Source organism: Colobus angolensis, unplaced genomic scaffold, assembly GCF_000951035.1.
Source record: "Colobus angolensis palliatus isolate OR3802 unplaced genomic scaffold, Cang.pa_1.0 Scaffold43, whole genome shotgun sequence".
Lineage (NCBI taxonomy): Eukaryota > Metazoa > Chordata > Mammalia > Primates > Cercopithecidae > Colobus > Colobus angolensis.
In genome coordinates, this window is record NW_012117710.1 from 1,339,864 (window position 1) to 1,347,109 (window position 7,246).

Genomic DNA, 7,246 nt, shown 5'->3' on the forward strand with positions numbered 1-7,246 from the left:
CCGGGCTGGAGTGTGGCAGTGCAATCTTGGCTCATCCCACCCTGTCACCCAGGCTGGAGTGTGGCAGGGGGATCTCGGCTCATCTCACCCTGTCATCTGGGCTGGAGTGCGGCAGTGCGATCTCGGCTCATCTCACTCTGTCACCCGGGCTGCAGTGCAGTGACACAATCTCGGCTCATCTCACTGTCACCCAGGCTGGAGTGCGGCAGTGCAATCTCAAGTCATCTCACCCTGTCACCCAGGCTGGAGTGCGGTGGCACAATCTTGGATCACGGCATCCTCAAAATCCCAGGCTCAAGCCATCCTCCCACCTCAGCCTCCTGAGCAGCTGTAATCACAGGCGTATGCCACCATGCCTTAACTTAAGTTTTTTGTAGAGGCAGGGTCTTGCTATGCTGCCCAGGCTGGTCTTAAACCCCTTGGTTCAAGCCATCCTCTGCCTTGGCCTCTCCAAGTGCTGGGGCCACTGCCGTGCGCTGCCGTGCCCAGCCCCATTTGGTCTTTTTTCTGACTGTTTTTATTTAATGCAGCTGCAATCATACATGGATTATACATTCTATATTTCTAACTGAACATGAACACAAAGCTTTTAAGATTGAGAGAAATACCATTTTCAGTGACAGCATCATAATTTCCCCAAAGTGAAAATCTGCCTGCTCTGTAATCACTGAATATTTTGAATTGTTTTCACTTTCTCCCATCATGGGCTCACTCGTGGTCCCCATCAACTAGGGAAGCTGTGGCACCACCCGGGCTGCGGGTGCCAGCCCTGCCCATCACAAGACACCTGGCCACCTCGGGTGGAGGGGCTCGAGGACCACCCTGAGTCTGGGATCTCCTCTGAGCATGCAAGGAGCATGGAGCAGGCCACGTACAAGGGTGGATGTGGCATTCGAGGGGCATGTGGTTAGGCCTCCTTTCTCCAGCACAGCTGTCTCTAGAACACCACGCCAGGACGGAGAAGTCCAGGGACGGCAGAACCCGTGTCCTTTGTGCACTGTGTGAAGAGGGAGCCGAAAGAGGCAGCTGAAGCCACCAGACCTGGGAGCCTGCTGGAGGGGCTGGGGTAGCAGGCCCTGGGTCCCTGATGGAGGGGTACTGGCAGCTGTAGCTGGGACCTAAGGAAGAACCTGGGGTCGGGTGCGGGCAGGGAACGGGCTGCTTCTAGGAGGGAGAAGCAGGAGCCCGGCCCACGCCTGCCGCTGCAGCGAAGCCTCCTGCATAGGCTCGCTAAGGCAGGACAGCAGGAGCAGAAGAAGCCCTCGCCTGACCCCATGTCCCTGTCCCTACCCCTCCCTTCCTGTCCCCACCCTCCCCAGGGCCACCCCCTTACCCACACTCCTCCTTACACTCCTCGCCACCCTCCAGCTCCCAGTCTCCTCTGCTGCCCCTACTGGGTAGAGCCTTAAAAGGAGCTGAGAACAGAAAAGTGTCCTGCAGAGCCCCAAGCTATGTAGGCCCCCGAGTGGGTGGGGGTGGGGGAGTACCACAGAGGCGCTGGGGAGCCGAGAGACAGGAACTCAACAACCAGCACATTGCTTCACCACATGGCCTCCAGCCCAGACAGCTCAGACACACACCACATAGCCTCCAGCCCGGACAGCTCAGACACACACCCACAAAGGACCATGTCAGTAAGCTAGGGAACACCAAGAAAGCCAAATCCCACCCCAAAATCAAAACAGTCCGGGCACAGTGGCTCACGCCTGTCATCCCAGCATTTGGGGAGGCTGAGGTGGGCAGACTGCTTGAGCCCAGGAGTTTGAGACCAGCCTGGGCAACATAGCGAGGCTCCATGTCTACAAAACATTTTTTAAAAATTGGCTATGCTTGGTGGTGCACACCTGTGGTCTCAGCTACTCAGGAGGTGGAGGTGGGAGGATTGCTTGAGCCCAGGAGATCGAGGCTGCAGTGAGCCAAGATTTTGCACCACTGCACTCCAGCCTGGGCAAAAGAATGAGACCTTGTGTTTAAAAAAAAAAAAAAAAAAAAAAAGAGTAAAGCAGGAAAGGTGACGGGAGAGCGGCAGTTAAAGGATGATCATCATGGAAAGGGCCTGGCAGCACCGAGCCCACCTAGAACCCAGGTGTGGTCTAAATACCACTCGCTGTGAAAAAGAGTCGGGGGAGGTCAACGCAGGCCTGGGATGCTAGGTGAGGCCAGAAACCAAGGAGACAGTTGAAGAGCAAAGGCCCCGTCCAAAGGGCAAAGCCTGCACAAGGGCTCCCTCCATCCCACTTGGGGCTGTCACTGGTAACAGCACACTGAAAGAATATTCTTATTGTGGAATCAGAAAACCCCAAGCCCCTTGTTATTTAATTGAGCCTTATATTTAAAAAGCATCAGAAGCCAGAGGCTACAGATTTCAATTAGCTGTGTAACAAGAAATCTTGGAAGAATGAGATACTGTTGACACAGGGGCTCTGAAAAGACAAAAGACCATGCCAGCCAATTACCTTGTGAGAGAAATAAGAAAAGTTCAGCAAATATTTACATACCCATTACTATAAAAGTTAAGTCAAATCTATATTCATTCTGTAAATTATCATTTAAAAACTTAATCACTGTGTCTATTTGCTAAAAAGGGATAAAAGACTTTTCCATATTATGGAAAAGTTTATTTTAATAGTTCTAAGGGAAAGTGACTCAGGTTTTGAGATAATGAATGTTTGTTATGGAAAATGACGTTTACTTTCATTTACTGTCAACTGATTTTCAACAAGAGTGCCATGACAATTCAATGGGAAAGACAAATGGTGCCAGGACAACTGGCTACCAACATATAAAAGAACTGATTTGGAGCCCTACCTCACACCATACACAAAACTAACTCAAAATAGATCGAAGTCCTAAATGGAAGACCTAAAACTATAAAATTATAGAAGAAAACATAGGAGTATATCTTCATGACCTTGGATTAGGCAATGGCCTCTCACATATGCCACCAAAAACCGGCAGCAAAAGAAAAAGAAAATAAATTGGACTACAACAAAATGTAAAATTTTTGTGCTGTAAAGGATGCCAGCAAGAAAGTAAAGAGGCTGGGTGCGGTGGCTCACGCCTGTAATCCCAGCACTTTGGGAGGCCGAGGCAGGAGGATCACTTGAGGCCAGGAGTTCCAGACCAGTCCGGACCACACAGCAGGACCACATCTCTACACAAAACAAAGCAAAAAGAAAACCCAGGCTGGGCATGGTGGCTCACGACTCTAATCCCAGCACTTTGGGAGGTGGGAGGACTGCTTGAGCCCAGGAGTTCAAGACCAGCCTGGGCAACATAGTGAGGCTCCATCTTTACAAAAAATACAAAAAATTAGCCAGGCATGGTGATGCACACCTGGAGTCCCAGCTACCTCGGAGGCTGAAGTGGGAGGATGATCTGAGCTCAGGAAGTCGAGGTTGTAATAAGCCATGATTATGCCACTACAACCCAGACTGGACAACAAAGTGAGAACCTGTATTTAAAAAAAAAAAAAAAAGACCACCCATAGTATTGGAGAAAAATACCTGCAAATCACATATCTGACAAGACACTAGTAACCAGAATACATAAAGACCTCTAACAACTCAACAATAGGAGACAAATAACCCAGTTTTTAAATGGGGAAGGGATCTGAAGAGACGTCTCTCCAAAGAAGATACATGAATGGCCAACAGGCACATGAAACGCAGCTCAGCATCATGGGTCATTTAGGAAATGCCAATCAAAGAGAAACGAACACATCTCCATAAAAACGTGTACAATGATGTTCACGGCAGTATGTGCCTAATATCCAAGCAGTGGAAACACCCTCCGTGTCTGTGCATCCATGGACGAAGGGGGAACCAAACGTGGCGCATTAGCACAGGGGATACTATTCAGCCACCAAAGGAAATGGGATACTGACACGTACCACAACACGATGAACCCAGAAGACACTGTGCTGGGTGAGAGAAGCCAGACACCCGAGACTCCGCACTGCAAAATTCCACTTCTGTGAAAAGCTCAGGATACGTAAATTATACTGACAGAAAGGAGATGAGAGATTATTTAGGGATAGGGCAAGTGGAGGGAAGAGTGGGTGACCACGAAGGGCTACAGGATTTCTTGTGGGAGAAGGAAAAAGTTTTAAAATTAGATTGTGGTGATGGTTCCACAACCCCTCGATATACTGGGAAAAAAAAAACCAACTATAATCCCTCTCAAGTTATTTACCATAAATTTTAAAATGTCACACCTTAGCTGGGCGTGGTAGCACGTGCCTGTAGTCCCAGCTACTCTGAAGGCGGAGGCAGGAGAATCACTTGAACCTGGGAGGTGAAGGTTTCAGTGAGCCGAGATCGCACCACCGCACTCCAGCCTGGCCGACAGAGCAAGACACGGTCTCAAAAAATTAATAAATAAAACAAATAAATAAAAATATAACACCCAAGTGCTACTTTACAATAATAATAAATGGGAGAAAGATTGTTTGCTATAAAGTTTGTTGTGAGAACCAAATTTGTGCCACATTTTTTCTACAAAAAATCAAGCCGTATGTCCAGCCTTGCAATACAGTGAAACTCTGTCACTACAAAAAAAATTTTGGCTGGAATGCAGTGGCGTGATCACAGCTCACTGCAGCCTCAACCACCCAGGCTCAAGCGATCCTCCCAACTCAGCCTCTACAGCAGCTGGGACTACAGATGTACGCCACCATGCCCAGCTAATTTTTGTATTTTTTGTAGGAATGGGGTTTTGTCATGTTTCCCAGACTGGTCTCAAACTCCTGGGCTCAAGCGATCCTCCGACCTTGGCGTTCCAAACTGCTGGGATTACAGGTGTGAGCCACCAGACCTGGCCCCAAAATACATACATTTTGTAGTTAGCTGGGCATGGCGGCCCGTGCCTGTAGTCCCAGCTACTTGAGAGGCTGAGGCAGGAGAATCACTTGAGCCCAGGAGTTCAAGGGTGCAGCGAATCATGATCACGCCACTACACTTCAGCCTGGGTGACAGAGTGAGAGACCCTGTCTCTTAAAAAAAAAAAAAAAAAAGGCAAGGCTGTGTGCAGTAGCTCACACCTGTAATCCCAGCACTATGGGAGGCCAAGGCAGGCAGATCACCTGAGGTCAGGAGTTTGAGAACAGCCTGACCAATATGGTGAAATCCTGTCTGAACTAAAAATAAACAAAAATCAGCTGGGTGTGGTGACGGGTGCCTGCAGTCCCAGCTACTTGGGAAGCTGAGACAGGGGAAGCACTTCAACCAGGGAGGTGGAGGTAACAGTGAGCCAAGATCGCGCCACTGCACTCCAGCCTGGGCAACAGAATGAGAGGAAAGAGGAGAGAAAAGAAAAGAAAAAAAGACAAAGAAAGAGAGAGACAGAAAGAGAAAGGAAGGGGAGGGGAGGAAAGAAAGAGTCACCTACCTGCCCTGTCTCTGACTCCTTTCCTCCCCCGATCCCATCAGGTTTTGCCCCAACCACCTTGCCACAGTGACACCCACCTGGCTAAATCCCATTGCTGACTCTCAGTATGCAACTTATTTGACCTAACAGCATTGGACTGTTGATCCCTCCTTCTCTCTTGACAGGAGTTTTTCACCCGGCATCCAGCACAGACAGCACAACTCCTGCTTTTGCTCCCACCTCTTAATCGCCTGTCCTTGAACACTGAAGGACCCAGGCTTAGTGCTCAGCCTCCTCACTCCCTTGTGATCCCATTCGGTCAAGTGGCTTCAAATACAACTAGATGCTGATGACTTTGTTTCCTCTCTTTACAGGTCTCTTATTAACCCTATCCTCGAACTACACGCCAACTCAACTGTGCATGTATACAGTTAAACATATATGCGGTCATATACATGTACCTAGACATATATATATATGTACATACATGAACTTCTGACCTCTGTTTACACTGTTTATACAGATGTATACATACATATATATATACACACATACACATATATGTATGTGTCTGTGTGTATAAACTGTGTATACACATAACTATTTATATAAAACCATACATATGTACCTATATACATCATCTACACACATATCATCTCAAGCTTAAGAATTTGTAATCAATACCCTGATCACCCTCCACAAACCTGAGCTTCCCGGTGTTCATCCTCTCCAAAAACATCCATCTGATGAGGTTCACATCGTAGCTCAAGCTTAAAACCTTGGTCCATCCACAACTCCTCTCTTTCTCACACACTCGTCCAACCTACCACCACCTCCCGTCGGTTTACCACTGAAATACACCCAGAATGTGACTCCCTTATGATCCCGTAGGTACCTGGTCCAAGCCACCACCTCTCACGATGGCTTTTAAACTCCTAAATCAGATTGTGTGTCACCTCCATTCAAAAACTTCCCAAGCTGTCCCCTTCCACTTGAAGGGAAAGTCAAGGTCCTTGCCAGTTGGTCCACACCACTGCCCTGGCCCCTCCCCGCACCTCTGGGGCTTCACCTCCTCTTTCTCGGTTCCCACATTGGCCGCAGCCACACTGGGCTCCCTGCTGTTGCCCCGGCCTGGAATGTTCTGGTGCCTCACTCCTCCTCCTGCTTCCTCTCCACTCTTGAACCCCCGTTCTCATCTTCTCCACGGCACTTATCACCACCTGCTCTGTGCACCTTGGTCATCTGCCTCTCCCCTCCAGAATGGAAGTTCACTAGATCACAGACTTGTCTACACTTGTTGACAGCTGTAGCCCAATGCCCCGAACAGTGGAGGAACCCAATGAACGTTTTTTAAAAATGAACGAATGAAAGATGGAAGGAAGGAATGGAAAACATGCTTATGATGGAAAGTGAGGCCGGGCTTGGTGACTCACTCCTGTAATCCCAGCACTTTCGGAGGCCGAGGCGGGAGGATCCATCGCTTGAGACCAAGAATTCGAGACCAGCCTGGGTAACATAGTGAGACCCCCGTTTCTACAAAAAACATTAAAAAAAAATTATCTGGGTGCGGTGGCGCGCGCATGTGGTTCCAGCTACTGGGGAGGATGAGGCGGGAGGACGGCTTGAGTCCAGGAGGTGGAGGCCGCAGTAAGCTATGAGCACGCCACTGCACTCCAGCCTGAGTGACACAACGAGACACTGCCTCAAAAATAAAGAAAGGAGAAAGTGGGAGCTGAAAGCCTCGGAAGGCAATCAGGGAGTCTTCAGAGGAAGACAATTAAACCACAGCCACAGCGAGGGCTGACGGCCTGAGACCTAGGAGCCAGCGGCGTCCCTTCTGCTCGCCCGCACTGAGTTAACCCAGAGGGGGTGCCGGTGT

At 49.1% G+C, this 7,246-nt stretch overlaps 1 protein-coding gene across 1 annotated transcript in view; it reads right to left on the minus strand.

Moving 5' to 3' along the window:
* LOC105522419 (chromosome unknown open reading frame, human C7orf50) overlaps nucleotides 1-7,246 on the minus strand; it is a 130,279-nt gene that overhangs the window by 122,514 nt on the left and 519 nt on the right. The gene's annotated exons all lie outside the window — the stretch shown is intronic.